The sequence below is a fragment of the Polypterus senegalus genome, chromosome 6 (genome assembly GCF_016835505.1).
Source record: "Polypterus senegalus isolate Bchr_013 chromosome 6, ASM1683550v1, whole genome shotgun sequence".
Lineage (NCBI taxonomy): Eukaryota > Metazoa > Chordata > Cladistia > Polypteriformes > Polypteridae > Polypterus > Polypterus senegalus.
The window spans coordinates 54,984,677-55,002,138 of NC_053159.1; the positions used below are offsets into that span (position 1 = coordinate 54,984,677).

The following is a 17,462-nucleotide window of genomic DNA, read 5'->3' on the forward strand; positions in this document are numbered from 1 at the left end:
TTATGTTTACTTGTGATGTTTACCCCTAGGTATTTAAACGGTTCTGCAATGATAAAAGGTAGGGTATCTAATCTAATATTATATGCTTGAGAATTCACTGGAAAGAGTAAACTTTTATTCAGATTAATTCTGAGACCAGAGATCTTTTAGAATTCTGTGAGTGCTGTTAAGACTGCAGGCACAGAATTTTCTGGGTCAGATATATACATATATATAAATTCTCCATCATAATGTGCAAAATTAATAGGGACAAAAGTTATTTAAATGATTTACTGGGTATTACAGCTTCAAGATCATCTTACAAAATATTAACTCAGAAGGGTTCATATTTTAAAAAGATGATACAGTATTTAACTTTTTCCAAAGCAATTTCTTTATTTTTTTTGGTTGAATGCTTATACTGTACGTAAAAATTACTGACTTGCAAGTAAGCCTTCCCAATGTACTGCATAAATTGCTCAGGCAGCGAGAATATTAAATGTGAAGAAAAAATTGATAAGCCATAAAAGACTTTTTCAGATAAGGTTGTAATTAAACCTTGTTTATTTTATAAAAATGAACCATCTATCGACATGGTCATCTCACTTTTTTGCTTTGACAAATTTTCAGACATTTTCTAAGATTAACTGAGATAGAACAAAGTTTAGTTTCTTTTTTACAATTAATCATATATATTGCATATACCAAGAATTGTGTATAATAAATAAACCAATATGTCATATAGTTCTGTAATTATTCTAGGCATTTGACGTGCACTCCGTAGAAAATGAACAGATACATGACTTCAGTTTAACTCACCACCATGGATAGATAGATAGATACTTTATAAAAACAGTTTCAAGAAAGTTTAAACAAGCTACAATGATTCTTTATAATTCTTTCACAGTCCCCAAATTGAAAACGATACAAACAGAACTGTGTGAAAAAATAAAAGAAAAACTGCTTTGTATGAACTCAAAACATGCTTTCCTGTAATCAGGCTTTCATTTTTGAGCCTGGCGTACTTGCGTGCGCGGTGACGTTGTATTACAAAACGTGGGGTTTCCTACAATCTATTGCAGGGTTTACCGCGCCCATTCTCTGCCGTTTGATGGCCGGAGGAAGCGATTGAGGTGTTACTGAGAGAGAGCGAGCGAGAGAAAGAGGGAGGGAGGGAAAGAAAGAAAGAGGAAAGGAAGACAAGAAAGAAGGGGGAATACCTGAAGAATATAAGTGCATATTGGATACATTTTACAAGCCCCAACAAGACAAGCATATTCTGTACATCATTCGTAGGAAGTAGATTTTTTTATATTGGTCACTTCTTCTGTTTTTTTTTTTTTGTAAGCGGCGGTGGACCTTCCTTCTTTTGCTTGAGGCTGTTGTATGGATATTTTTCTACTTTGTCTACCTTGATAAGCAGAACAACAATTAATAATAACAATCGAAACGAGGACGAAGTGTATTGGGAGTGTCACGCCTCTGTTTTCCGCGAGTCTGTCTGTCTGTCTGTCTGTCTGGCGAGGACGGAGAAGCTGCGGGACAGACTCGAACCCCAGTCCAGCCCCTTAACATTGCAGGCTTTTCGCGTAGGCAAGTCTCCAGTCAATGCTAAGGAAACAACGGACATCCAGACGTAAGGTAAAATAAATCATTTAGATAAAAGGTGGGCTGGGTGAGATGCTGGAGTGCCTCCATAATGCTGATGTTTGTCTAGGTTTCAGTTTATACTTACTGCTGTATTTTATGGAGAACCTAATGAAAGAAAGCTATTATTGTATGTGTCCATTCGAGTATTGTTTTACCCTTGCGGCCCCTCAGCACCTCAGGTGACAGTTTTATTTATTTTAATGTTGTTTGATATTAATATTGTAAGTTTGTAATCCTCGATCACCCACGGTGTTTTGCGCCAGCGGGCCTAGCCTTAACCATTGATCGAATTGTGATTATAAACGCAATGTTATGTTCGTTCTTTCTTTTTTTTTTTGATTAATTTACTTCAAAGTGATACGTTGTGAAAGGAAATACAATATGTGTATAGTTTGCACCTCAATTACGACCCTTTATGAAACTGGTTCTTAAAGAATCCTCTGTTCAGGGTGACCAAAGCAAGTGGTCGAATTCTAGAAAGGTTATATTTTATGAAACATTTAATTTTTGTATAAGAAATACGTGACAATTTTGTTGTGTTGCTTGTAGTGAATTGATGAGGCGTTAAAGATGTTTTATCTTTAAAGTTAATATGGAAATATTATTTTAATTGTGTTATGTAATTGCCTAAAACCTTGACCAAACAAAATTTAATCGTGATGAAAAGAGACGCGTTGACATACTCAATTTTGTATTTCACAAACTAATCAACAGCTTCTCGCGAAGAATTTGCAGTCCACGTCTCTTTAGTGTTTGTATTTATTCTAGTAAACGATTTACGTTTTTTGCACTTTATTCAACTCGTACAATGTAGAGTACTAGTACAACTTGTGTAGGGGTATGAAATGTGTACTTTGGACCACTCATTTATTAATAACTTAAGAATTTCAGAAAACAACTGAGTGTGTTGTTAACATATACAGTATATGGAACAACCTAGCACGTTACTAGAATTTGTATAATAAGACAATGTCAATGAAAGTACTCCGTTTTCATCCAACTCGGCAGTAGTTTTCCGTATTGGAGACATTAAATTGTGCTGTTGAAGACGTGTGTCCAGCAATTGACTTGGCCCTCCGTTCAGGGGTGTTTTTCGTCCCATGCCTAGTGCTCTCTTGATCATCAGCAACACCGGCACCCATCCTCGTTGAACTGGATAAGCGTGTTAGAAAATGAATGTTTATTAGCTCTATGTGCATAACATGCACTTTGAAGTGTATAGTTATATCTTGGAAGGTTTAGTGTTACAATCTTCCCTGCAACCATTACTTCAAAAGTAGGGCAATTTCAAGTAACAGTAAGCTTTATATTAAGATGAACAAGTAATATTCTTAAAACGTTAAGGACTGGCGGTGATCATTTAGAAATACATTGATTAGTAATCTACTGCTTGTGTTTTTAATGCATTAGGCTGTCCTCCATTCCCGGCCCAGCAACAAAGCGAAGTTTACAATGTGTTTTAATTCCTGTTTAGGTAAGGAAGGAAACACAGTAGTTGTCGTTGGGCGGAAGAGAAATTGTTGTATCCGGGAGGAGGGGGAGGGGCCGGTTCCATAGGCAAAACTGTACACACACACACCACTTGTTTTGGCTACAGAGTAGCAGGTGTGGTAGAGGCCCAGTTGATCAAATTTGTTTAGTTGTACAAATTTAGAGGTGTTGACAGATAATGTAAAGAAGAGATTTACATACAAAGCGTTTTTTTTTTTAATTTCCAGGTAAATGTGAGTAGCCGTTTGTGTCCAAGACGGCAATTTCTTCAACTTCTGTGCTCCTGATTTGTTAAGAGCTCGGTGTCCGATCGCACGGTGGATTTATTTTTTTAATTGTCGCAGTACAGATAATTGGATTTTAACAACTTCATCATTTTGAGCTGTATAATAGGATTGGTATCTGCCAGGGTTTAACAGCATTTGTGACCACTTCCACCCTTGTATCCTATTTATTGTAGTAAAAACACGCATAAGGTGTATATTTAAACAGGTAAAAAATAAAGGGATACTTTAAGTACCTGCATCACTCCGGTCTTGAATACATGCTGTAAAGGTAGATAGGTAAAGAAATGGGAGCCTACAGATCGAAACCAAGTGGTGATTATTTTTCGAGCCCACTTTTTATTGTATATTCTTAATAGTCAGGTTTTTGTTGTTTTTGATTTTCTGTTTTGCCGGACTCGGACTCCCCCACCCCCTTCTTGGCATTCAGAGCCGCAAGGAACAAGATGGCGTTTGCAGCTTTCAGCGTTTTCCTCTTAATTTAAAACATTTAGCGTCAGCACCACTCGAAGGGTATAATTTGTTATGTGAACTCCAGCGTTCACATAACACTCAAATTATGAAACAATATCATACTTATATTTTTATTATTTTTTTTAAGTTATTATATATGTTTAGATTTTTCATTGCACAAATCATTCCCTTATCTGTTGATGTGTTGAGCAATTTGGTTTGAATATAAAATCTCTTGATTGCTGCTGTATATTTAAATATATCGGTTTTCGTCGGAAGTGACGAGTTTCTGTTTAGACAGCTTATATTTATAAAAATGTGTATAGTTACCTAAATTACAAACCCCACCAATGGCAGAACATAATTTATGGAGGGACACACTGTGTAAGTCGTTATTATTGTGTTTTAAACTAAAAAAATATTATTTTTTTCCTCTTTCTCGTGTTGTACCTTTAAGGCTGATGACATGTATATATCCAGGGCATCAAAAAGCGTAGTACTGTACTGTTCCTGGGTTACAAATGATAAGTAAGCATTACAGCATACATTTTATTTAAAAAAACATGTGCGTATCAAGTGAAATATTTGAAAGGGAGAATGTCACATAAAACCTCTTAAAATTATGTTTTTGAAGTAATTCTACTTGCAAATATTCAGACCAAACCCATTCAAATTCAGTTGAGCTTCTTTACCATATAATAACTATAAGCCCTTTTTCCAGAAAGGCATCATGTAGCTTTGTGTACTAGTTGCAGGTGATTTAGAATTATGTGTGAATGTTTTACTCTTGAACCAGTCTAGAAGTTCTTTGGCTCAGTCATTGTCTCGGTGAAATGTACACCTTCTCCCAAACTTCATTATTTAAGCAGGATGAAACGAGTATCCTAGTTATGTCTAGTATGGTGTACCATCCATATTTCCTTCACCTCAAGATGCTCAGTTAGCTGTTTCTGTCGTGTTTTTCCTGGCAAACTCCTCATGGGTCTCAAAATGAGCAATTTTCAGCCGCTCGTTCCATCTTGCCATACATACCTTTGTTATGCAGATAACTTTTCCCTACTCTTGACCTCTGAAAACTAGTTTTTTTCTAGTTGGTTTTTGGCCACTTTGTGACTTTCAGTTTTTCTCTTTTACTGAATGATTTACTACCAGTGTTTTGAGTAGATACTTGTATTCTTATAAAAATATAATTTCAAGCTATACTTTTTAAATCTCTTAATTTCTGGCTTCCTTAGCATTTTTTAGCTGTCATTTTCGTATTAGAGTTTTTATTCAGAAAAAATTACATTTGCATTAATTGTAAAAAGAATTAGACAATAATAAAGTTACTAAGTTACTGTACTCGCTAGTTAAAATTTGTGCATCTAGGAACACTAAGCTGTAAGATCTGAAGTGTGTTAATAGTTTTAAGTTATCACTGTCTAGTTTTTTGACCTCAATACACCTTTTGGCACAGTTTTATCTTTTTGGATTTATGAATTTGTAGCACAATTCTGATTGAACCCATCTGTCCAAAAATATAATTTGTAATTCAGTAATATTTGAAATGTTTTAGTTGGTCTGCATATGTTTGAAAGGCATTGTACATTTAAGTGGTATCAACTATATTTGCTTCCACAAAAAATTCTAATCTGGTAGTAAAGTTTATGTTGATTTGTTAATACATCCGTACTTGAGCAGTGTATTTTTCATTGCTTGTGTAATTGCTTCTTTAAATTCACATATGGTCTAAGTGCCCAACACTTGTTAAGAGACACCTAAAAATTAATGCAGCACATCTTGTGTTTACACAAGGGCTCATCAGAAAAAAATTTTATGGATTTTATAAAGTTATTAAATCAATATGCAACAATAAGCATAAAATAATAATTTAGCCATTTTAAAAGGAATGAGAACAGCAAATTTGGATCTTCTTATTTCAGAAGTCTCTATATATTGGTCAGTTGTGATGGGTCAGATAACATTTTTAGAGTTTTATTCTGGAAGAGTAAAATTTTATTATCACAAAGGCATCCTTGGAAGGGTGCAACATTTTTTTCAGAAAATTGAATCATTTAACTTTAATTATTAAAGCAATATTCAAAAATGAAAATCACTTTTTGTTAAATGTATTTTTCATTTTAAGTACTAGATGGTACAGTTAAACAATCAAGCACGCAATGAATATGCCAATGGAGAAAAAAATAATTAGGCTACCAGTTATCCCAGTTTAATCAGCTGGTTACATGTGTACATTCAAAACATATTGGTCTAAACAGTGTAGCCATTGTTGTTTTACCACATTTTAGCATGTATCAGATTCATTTAAACCTGGGGGCTGCAGGTTTTTGTTCCAACCAGCTTGTTTTTAATTGGACTCCTGGGCTAATTAAGTGAACTGTTATTTCCCAGATTTTATATTTTAATATATATATATTAAAATGTACCAAGCAGTTCTATGGGAATAATGTATTTTTTTTTCTTTTTAACAATATTTTCATCTTGGTTTTCATTCTGTTTTTCCGTGTTATAATTGCAGTTATAAAAGTAGTAGCAGCCTTTGATTATTCATTGTTTTTTGCCTGGCTGGCGTTTTAAATTGTCATTATTAAGATACATTGAAGAAACTTCACAGAGAAAGGGCAAAATATAATGAAATCAAAAAAGAAGGGTAAGCATGTAAATCTCTAGAAAAATTGGAAATATTCCAAAATGTGTTATAAATTTATAAATCATGCTGCTGTACTTTCTTAAATTTTATATATATATATAAAAAACGCTGGGTATTTCAGCTAGAGTAGAATAAGAGAAGAGAAAAACATACCAGCTAATTAATTGAGATCAGTGTTATCAGTTGTCACTGATTACGAATCTAGTTGATGCAAAGATCTGACACTACAGTGGGCCTCCGTGACCGACTTTGAGAACCCCTGATTTAAACGATAGTGTAACTAATAATGCAGCAACATTAAATATGCCGCAAAATCCTGTCACTGACCAAAAAAGTCTAACCAAATGACACAACAATTTAAATGTCCTTTATTCCAATGGATAATTAAATTATACTGCATTACCATTTTCTAGTAAACGTAGATTAATCAAGAATTCTGGAACTTTAGATATTCTAAAAAATATACAGAAATATATGTATATATTTTTGTATAAATATACAAAAATGTATGTATATAAAAATATACAAGTACCATAAATTTACATTGGCTGTTACAGACTCAAATCAAATATACATATTTATTCTATAATAGTAACAATAAGAGCAGCTCACTACTCAAAACAGTCAATCTAGGAAGGACCCGGAATCGAACCCGCAACCTCTTGATTATGAGTCAGCAGTTCTTGACACTGCACCAGCCAAGTGGGCGTGTCACCGTCTTACCCTATCCCAATTCCTTTTTTCTTCAGTTATATTTTGGAATTAAAGCATACTTGTTTTGTTTTACTTGTACCTGTTGTGAAAGTGTTTAATTTTTGAAATTTAGTCTTAACACATTATACACTTAATATCAGAATTTTATCATTATTACCAATATTTTTGCCAGGCAGTAATGGGGATGGGATAGCAGGATGATTGCTGGTTGTGCTGATTGATACATTTGCAAAACAAAAGATGCTAATGGAGAGATGTGAAATAATTTAAGGTGGCCCAGGAGTACTAGTTTTTTTCGTAGGCTTCCGGGATTCTGTTGTTAAATGTCAACAAAAGATTTGTAGAGTGTATTTGATTTTTGTCTGGTAATTGGCATCAAAGAATGCAAGACATACCAAGCATTGTTTATTTAACACTAGAATTACTAAAGCCTGTGAAAAAAGTTGTAAATCCGGCCCACCTTAAATCACTTCGGACCTCTCCGTCCTCGTCTTTTGTCTTGTAATTGTGCCAATCAAGACAAATAGACTACTATTCCATCCCCCACCGCCGCACAACAGGCACAATGTTCTCCCAATTCCTGCCTTGATTATCTGGGAGTGAAGTGCTGAGTTTTAGAATGGAAATAATAGATCGTCATTTGAAATGCATGCATTTCATGTGTGTTCTGCTTCTACAATAATCTGTGTAAACACATTGTTAAAACAGAAGCGCTTTTCATATTTTATTAATAAATGACAAAATGTAGACAAACTATATAATGTGTAAAGCCTGAAGTCCAAAGATCAAATAAACACTTTCACAAAAGGTTCAAGGATGATACAGCAGCTTCCATGACGCAGTGGTAAAAATTGTTGGCTTGTACTGAGGAGTCCCCTGGTTCGATCCTGACTCAACAGCCCTGGTTTAAGGTACTACGCTGACACGATAGCTTTGTTGCCGCAGCTGTAAGAACTGCTGACTGGTAATCAAAAGGTTGCCGGTTCGATTCTGATCACACCCGTTTTGAGTAGTGAGATTGTTACTACTGTATATATTGTATAATATTCTTAATATTATACAATAAACACATACATTTGATATGCGTCTGGTGTAAATTTATAGTATTTGTAAGTTAGCATTTTTTTTTTTTCCTTTTTCATTTTTATTCTTTCATTCACGATCACAATACATATTACCACCCTCCCCAGGGATCTGATGCTGTTAGTTTTTATTTGAAACTGGGAATAACTGTAGATATGAGTGGTGTTTTGAGACAATCGAACTGGAAATTCTCTGATCTGGATGGATAAAAGCTGACGCATAATCGCTAGTGAATCTGCCTTATTCCTATCTCATTGCCACTTGATTTTTTTCGTTCAGTTTTATTAAGTGTTCCTGCTTACGCTGAAATAGTATACACCTTATGGTCTATGATGTGGAATAATTCATTTTATGACCTGTATAGTACATTTCAGAAAACATTGTGGCATGGGTGCAACATTATTCATATTATTCATATACCATTTTGTGGCTGTAATCTCTTGCTGCATGTTGTTTTTTTTTTTTTTTTTTCTCCCCGATCTTGCCAAGTCTCCACATTTTGGTGCATGGTGGTGTTTCTTTTGTACTCCAGGACATGCAGAAGAAAGATAGTTTCTCTGCAAGGTGACAGTGGACCCCGTACATGCCTTGCACAGTACATGTGTGTTGATTGCCACCAGGTCAAAATTGTTATAGCACAAGCAACCGACCACCAGTGTGTTCCTGCTCGCATTGAATAAGTTGGTGCATGAAGTCAACACAGCACCGGAGTAAAAAAAGAGACAAATACAGGGTATATGTGACATTTTGAAGAAATCATTGTATGACCTGAATAGTACCAATCGGAAAACATCATCGCACTAATGCTATATTATTTGAAAGCAAACAGATCGGTTGTAAATTTATGGTACTTGTAAAAGTTAGCTTTTTTCACTTTTATTCTGTCAGTCACGTTCACGCTTTCTCCCTCCCATCCTAGTGTATGTGTATGCTCGTGTTCACCTTGTGATGAGCTGATGCCCTTGTGCAGGCATTGTTTCTGTCTCGCGACTGATGCTTGCTGGAATGGTTGTGTCCCTGGATTGATGAATGTAATCATTAAACATCCTTTTCAGAGATATTGTGGCAAGGTGTCCTTGGAATTTAATGGATGTTTCAGGCAATTCACAAAACAGCAAAGCTGAACGTTTTCACACCGTCGTTGATACTTTGCACTGCCACCTGGTGAAATCTTATAGATTTGCGTAAAGTATGTGTGCAAGTATAAACAGTACAATGCTTGCATAAAGGTAACGTCCACCGGAGCTTGCATCATTTGAAGTATAAACCCGGCTGAAGAGGGAAAGCACAGGTTATTTTATCATCCTGCATTTCTGTGTCAAGTCAATGCAACTTACCTGTTTCGTGGATAGCAGATTAGCACATTCATTAGTTAAGAGTGTTGTGATAGTGGTGGATATTTTTGCCAGCATTTGCATTTGTTATTTCATATATAACCCAGAATTGCTTAAGGAATGACCCAGTGTATCAGGATTCACAGTAGACTTTTGTTCAATGAAGTGGTCCATTTTTTCCTAACCACGGCATTACAAAGGCAGGAGAGGGAGGGGCCGGTGATCTTGAAATAATATTCGCTAGAATTACAGGCTTTTTAGTGCAGTAGTGACATTAAATTATTACTACGGATGTCACAATATCAGAATTTTTGTATTCTATACTATTACCAGTAAGAATACCATTTGATGTCTCTATGAAAGCAGAAATCCAATTGAGTGGCTTTTTATTTAAGTACCACTGTTTATTGAAGTGAAGAGTACTGTGCCTTTTTCTGTATTACAATATGAATTATATATCTATACTAACCATAGCAACAGCTTTATAGTACTGGTACTGTATATATCCATCAAGTAGTTGTTTACTTACATTATAGTTGGGCAAGTATTGGCATGCATAAATATGCATTTTATTTTGTGGTAGAGATGGGGAACTCTTTCCTTCCTACCCCATGTTACAACAAATGTGGTTTATAATGTTGTGTGTGTGTGGTGGGGAGGGGGGTCAGCATAGGGTTTATAAAGAACAATATATCCTGAATTACCTAATTTATCTTAGCATGTGAACATTCTAAATATGTTTTCTCACTAGTAACCAAAAACTACTGCTTAAAATATTTAATATGTAATATTTTCTATTAAAAGATTTATTTGCATCATTAGCTGGTTCAAGTATTATTAAAGAGTAATATTTAACAGATTAGTCAAATGAATACAAATTTCAGATGTCAGAAACTCTTGGTGCTTTAGTCTTCCAAATGTGTCCCTCGTTTTTCCATTGTCCTAACTTTAAAGCTTCCTGTGCAAAATCAAACTTGTCACTTTTACATTAATTCTTTATTCTGGAACTCCTGTTAAATTGCCTTTTGTTTTGCTGTTTTCAAGGTTTCCGGAATGAGTGATCAGACTTTGTTATTGCTTATGTCTGTGTACAAATCCAGAATTAGTAAACTACTTGGGCTGTCATTACCTGTACTGAACAAGTTTGCATACTTATGGGGTATATTAATGAGCATTAGTTTACCTTTAAAAGTAAGTGAAGAATGCAAATTCAGTGTTTGCAGATTCATATGTAGCCTTGATGTATGCTGTTTTGATTGTTCTGTGTGTACATAATGCCTGTTATTTACTTTATTGTTATTATTTGACTGATGTATTTATCCAGGGCAACTCAACATCATTTGAGGGACAATTGGTTATACAGGTAAAATTCTGTTACAGCAAATATCTTTCCAATGAAATTTTCATTACAACGAAGTATTTTTATGGTCCCAACAGTTTCCCCATATGACACAAGTCTATGGCAATCTCGTTATTACGAAATACATTCAGGAGATTCATTACAACGAAGTGCACAGAAGGCCTTAAAATGCTTGAGAGCAGTCAGTTTGATGGTTGCAGCTCATTTGTGCACAATGATCCCAAACAGAAACATCACAAAATTTTTTTCTTTCTTTGAATTCTCCTTGTACTTTTTTGTTTTCGGTGGATTTCAGTGATACCTTTTGCTTATTGCTTGTCAACATCTGAAAAACATCCATTGGAATTTAACTCATTGTCACCCTCCTATTGAAATGGCAGACATGAAAAAAACGTCAGCAGTTCATATTTAAAAAAAAAAAAAAACTTTGCAGCTCTGGATTGCGGCAAAAAATAAAGGCGATGCCAGTGAATTGAGAATTTCGCCACTGACACTCCTAAGCTTTCTTGAAAGACCAAGCAAAAAAAGAAAAATCTCTGGTTGCAAATGTATGTAAACTGCTGCATTTGAAGATGTTCAAAAAGCAGTTTTTATGTGGTTCAGTGATCCTCTCTCAAGAAACATTCCTATTAATGTGGCACTCATTCAAGAAAATGTGGAGTTTCTAAACTCTCTTGGGACCTCCCCCAACTGGACAAAACGCCGAAGAGCATCCTGAAGTGTGATCACCGTGTCTGTGGAAAACTGTTTATCTGTTGCCGGGGCAACAACAGGCTCATAGCTCTGCTCCAGCTCTTCACCGAAGTGAAAAGAAAAGATCTTAATGGGTGATGCAAGTAACATTATAAATGCAGGGAACAGTATTACTTTGCCCCTAATCTAGCCACAACCCTGCCTGACTGCTGTGTCTGTGTATAGGAGAGTGGCAGATCACACACAATAAATAACCCTGCTGTTCCTGATTCAAGCTGAATAAAGTTGGTTTTGCTAAAGTACTGAGGCTGAACCTCGTGTTTTGGGGTACAAGACAGGGACCTATAGCGTGACCACAATCTTTTAGGATTTGTTTCTGTGGCACTTCACTGCAGCGCTGTGAGTCTGCTGTTGCCCTGCCTCGGTAACGGACAAACAATCTTCCACAGACTCGGCAATCACGCATTTGGGATGCACTTCAGCATTTCGTCCCATATTGCGATCCCAAAGGAGTTCATACACCTCACAATATGAAGAAGACCGAAAGGAAGATTCTGCTTTTGATTGATAACTATGCTGCCCACAGAATGCTTCCACATTTAGATAATGTTCGTGTTGAGTTCCTTTTACCTAATTGCGCAACAGTGCTTCATCCATTGGATATGGGCATCATTCACACTCTGAAAGTGTATTATCACAAGGAAATACTGAGAAAAAGTCTCGTCATAATTACTTGTAGACAGGAGGAGATTAAAATTTACGCAAAAGAAAGTATCGAAATGATTGCAAACACCAGGGCGCAAGTTAAAGAAAGCACTATAGTGACATATGCAGAATCTCATTACTACGAAATTTTCATGACGACAAAGTATTTTTTAGGTCCCTGGCAGTTCGTTGTAACAGAATTTTACCTGTATTTGTTTTGTTCTTCCAAATGGGAGCACAGGCAGGTGAAGTAACTTGCTCATGAACACACACTATCAGTAGTAGGATTTGAACCCACAACCTCAGGGTTTGAATTCCTAGGTCTAAAGTCTTAACCACATCACACTGCTTGCCTTAATAGAGAAATGTGCCTTGTTCTTTGAAACACTGAAATACTAAATTTTAATTTGGTATTGATGAATTGATCAACTCATCATTGCTGGTGTAGACAAGCCAAGTAGTCACTTTGTTTGAATCTCACTTCAATGTTTGCTTGCTACAACTATTGTTAGTGCTGACTGTCCTCCCACATCCCATAGTCTTATATCTGCAACTATTGGTGAGGTGCATGCAGGTGTGACCCTGAACTGTATACACCAGTTATAAAATGAACAGATGATTGGACTGATGGGCATCTGTAGACATTAGAATTGAAGAATGAATGTGAAGCCACCATTTATTTATCGGGTCTCTGTAGGGCACCATTTAAAAGAGATTAATCTTTTCATCACCTCTTGCTAATGTGTAATAATACTGATTAAATAATAGCACTTCATTTGATCAGTTAATCAAGTTAAGTTATTTTGGTCTCAAAGCATGCCTAAATCTGTATTTAATCTAATTCCATAATGGGATAAAAGTGCCAATAATGCAAGTTTTTCTATGTGTTTTTTGCCTTTATTTTAATCCGTAACAAATGTGATTCATGCAGTCACATCCCCAAACCACTTCTACATGAATGCAAAGCATTTCCAGAGATTACCTGTTTTTCTATTCAGCAGGTGTTCATGCAGTACTGTATAATTGCTACAGTGAACCATTTTTATGTTGTTTTTAGTATTTTATAATATAACTAGCTGAAGCCCGCCGTAGCATATGGCGGTGTAAGAATAGGAACGGAAAGTGGTGAGAAAGGAATTCAGTATAACAAAGGCTTAGGAAACCACCTTCGTAGTATAATGAAAATAGCAAGGAGCGAAACCAATGCCAATGGTCGAGAGTACCTTCCTGTAGCAGGCTACGGAAAACATAGACATATATAGATAGACGGTGGATTCACTGTGTTGCCCAGTCGACACAATAAGTTAGTGCGTCCGCCCTATTGCGAGTGGTAAAAGTGCCATTTAAACTAATACAGGTAGACGTGGAAACTGGGTTTTCTGATGAAAAATCAATAACGTTTTAAACAGTATCGTTTACATACAACAAAGTTTGGCTAATTGTTTACATGCAATTATTTACAGTAATCCCTCCTTGATCGCGGGGGTTGCGTTACAGAACCCCCCGCGATAGATGAAAATCTGCGAAGTAGAAACCATGTTTGTATGGTTATTTTATATATTTTAAGCCCTTATAACCTCTCCCACACTGTTAACATTTATTAGAGCCCTCTAGACATGAAATAACACCTTTTAGTCAAAAGTTTAGACTGTGCTTCATGACAAGACAGAGTTGACAGTTCTTTCTCACAATTAAAAGAATGCAAATATATCTTCTCTGCTTCTGACGCGCGCACTCCTTTGAAGAGAATTTCAGAGAGAGAGCGCTCGCTAAGAAAAGCAAACAATCAAAAAATCAATACGTGCTTTTAAGTATGTCGAAGCACCGCGATAAAGCGCCATTTTTTTAGAGGAGCGTCCGTATCCTCTGTGCAAACAGCCCCTCTGCTCACACCCCCTCCGTCAGGCAGAGAGTGAGAGAGACCTAGAAAAGCAAACAATCAAGCACCGCGCGGGAAGCATATCGTATATCATTGAGGAGTTTTAGTTAATACGTAATACATGCTTTGATTGGGTAGCTTCTAAGCCATCCGCCAATAGCGTCCCTTGTATGAAATCAACTGGGCAAACAAACTGAGGAAGCATGTACCATAAATTAAAAGACCCATTGTCTGCAGAAATCTGCAAACCAGCGAAAAATCCGTGATATATATTTAGATATGCTTACATTTAAAATCCGCGATGGAGTGAAGCCGCGAAAGTCGAAGAGCGATATAGAGAGGGATCACTGTATATCCATTTATACACTAATAATGGTTATTATTATTATTATTAAACAATTTCTCCTGTATAAGTAATGTTTCTTGGACTGCTTTCTTCCATCTCCGAAACATTTCTAGACTTCGTCCTGTTCTTACGCAACACAGTACTAAAGTATTGGTTAATGCCCGAGTCACCTCACATATAGATTACTATAATGGTGTTCTATCTGTCATCCCACAAAAACGTATCCATAACTTACAATTTATTCAAAATTCTGCTGCCAGGATAATAACCTGCTGTTCTAAATCCACTGAACATACTACACCTATCCTCTATCAACTTCACTGGCTCCCTGTTAACTACAGAATACAATACTAAATACCGCTCTTAACATTTAAAGCTCTGCACAACCTCACTGATCTCCTACAAACTGACACCCGTCTTGCTCACTCTGATTCTCATCTGCAGCTGTACTTTCTGTACCACACATCAAATTGATCTCTGTGCTATGGGAGCTCAAGCGTCTCTCATAGTGCTCCTCAACTCAGGAATTCTCTTCTCTCTCATTCATATACATCAGCTCGATTCAATAACACATTTTTAAACTACCCTCAAAACTTATCTTTTCAAACTGGCATACCAATTGTGAATTTTGCACTGTTACTGGCAGTTATCTTTGTTTGTTTGCTAATTATTGCTGTTTGATCGAAAGTGACGGTGGACACGGAAGTAGGATTAGAGATGACGGGCGGGGCTCTGTCATGTGTATCCCATGGTCTTAGAGTTGGTTGGCGGGCGTGGCTCTCTGTCTTGCGTGCGCTCTCTATCTTGCTTGCCCTTAGTTAGAGTTGGCGGGCGGGGCTCTCTCAAGCATATCTCATGGTCTTAGAGTTGGCGGGTGGGGCTCTGTGAGTTAGTGGGTGTGGGTCTCTGTCTTGCTTGCACTCACTGTCTTGCGTGCCCTTAGTGAATTATATATATAGATTGTGCCTTCTAGTGTAATTCATCTACTTGCAGTCCTGCATGAGTGTAGACTTTTTGTACAACCAATACTGTAAAAATGCTGTTAGTTACATTTTCAAAACTTTGTTACCACATTAATACTGAATACTGGTTCTTTTGACGTCCCTACGTATTACAAGTATTACTCATATTGTTGAGGCATTTTTGGCACATATACTTGTATTTTAAGGGGCAGAATCATTCAGTTTTGGGGATATTTACCCATTCCCATTATATATGGATATATAATTCATATTGTAATACAGAAAAAGGCACAGTACTCTTCACTTCAATAAACAGTGGTACTTTTTTTTTTTTTTTGGTTCGGAATACTGTTCATATTGATAAAATCATCTTTCAGCCAGGTATCTCTTAAAAAAGCAGAATGCAAAAGATGTAAAATGAATTTAAAGAGCTATATTATCTGTGTGTGTAATCACCTGAACTGTTTAGTAACCAAGTAGCAAAATACCAAGCGCTTCGCAGCGGCGAAGTACTGCCTTAAAATTTTTATTAAGAAAATTAAACCTTTTTAAACTGAGGGAAAACATACCAATAATGTGTTAAGGATCTCTTTGTATACCACATTGTCATTTCGGCCCTCCGGTTATAATATGACCAAGCTGTGTGCTGAGCTTACTCTTGAGCATGCAACGTACAGTTGGCCATGTGAAAAGTACTCTTGTTTCAAATCTCACAGCTTGGATTGCTGCTGTAACAATCGGTTTGAGTTTCATGATTTGTTTCAATTACGACAGTATTTGCAGGACTTGTAATTTATTATTAGAATTAGAATTAGAACAATCTAGACGAGAACAGGCCATTCAGCCCAACAAAGCTCGCCAGTCCTATCCACTTGCTTCCTCCAAGAAAACATCAAGTCGAGTTTTGAAAGTCCCTAACGTCTTACTGTCTACCACACTACTTGGTAACTTATTCCAAGTGTCTATCGTTCTTTGTGTAAAGAAAAACTTCCTAATGTTTGTGCGAAATTTACCCTTAACAAGTTTCCAACTGTGTCCCGTGTTCTTGATGAGCTCATTTTAAAATACAAGTCTCGATCCACTGTACTAATTCCCTTCATAATTTTAAACACTTCAATCATGTCACCTCTTAATCTTCTTTTGCTTAAACTGTAAAGGCTCAGCTCTTTTAATCTTTCCTCATAATTCAACCCCTGTAGACCTGGAATCAGCCTAGTCGCTCTTCTCTGGACCTTTTCTAGTGCTGCTATGTCCTTTTTGTAGCCTGGAGACCAAAACTGCACACAGTACTCAAGATGAGGCCTCACCAGTGCATTATAAAGGTTGAGCATAACCTCCTTGGACTTGTACTCCACAGATCGTGCTATATAACCTAACATTCTGTTAGCCTTCTTAATGGCTTCTGAACACTGTTTGGAAGTTGATAGCTTGGAGTCCACTATGACTCCTAAATCCTTCTCATAAGGTGTACTCTCGATTTTTCGACCGCCCATTGTGTATTCAAACCTAATATTTTTACTTCCTATGTGTAATACTTTACATTTACTGACATTAAATTTCATCTGCCACAAATCTGCCCAAGCCTGTATGCTATCCAAGTCCTTCTGTAATGATATAACGGATTCCAAATTATCTGCTAATCCACCTATCTTGGTATCATCTGCAAACTTAACCAGCTTGTTACTTATATTCCTATCTAAATCATTTATATATATTAAAAATAGCAGCGCCCTAGCACTGACCCCTGTGGAACACCACTCTTAACATCGCCAGTTCTGATGAGGTTCCTCGCACCATCACCCTCTGCTTCCTGTGTCTGAGCCAATTCTGCACCCATCTAAAAACATCACCCTGAATTCCCACTTCTTTTAACTTGATG

General features: G+C 36.4%; 1 protein-coding gene across 1 annotated transcript in view; it reads left to right on the forward strand.

Moving 5' to 3' along the window:
* The first annotated feature begins 1,059 nt into the window (after window positions 1-1,059).
* Window positions 1,060-17,462, forward strand: part of gnb1a (guanine nucleotide binding protein (G protein), beta polypeptide 1a) — a 231,592-nt gene continuing 215,189 nt past the window's right edge. The window contains exon 1 of the mRNA XM_039756024.1: window positions 1,060-1,620. The gene's annotated coding sequence lies outside the window, so the exon portion shown is untranslated. The remainder of the gene's footprint in view (window positions 1,621-17,462) is intronic.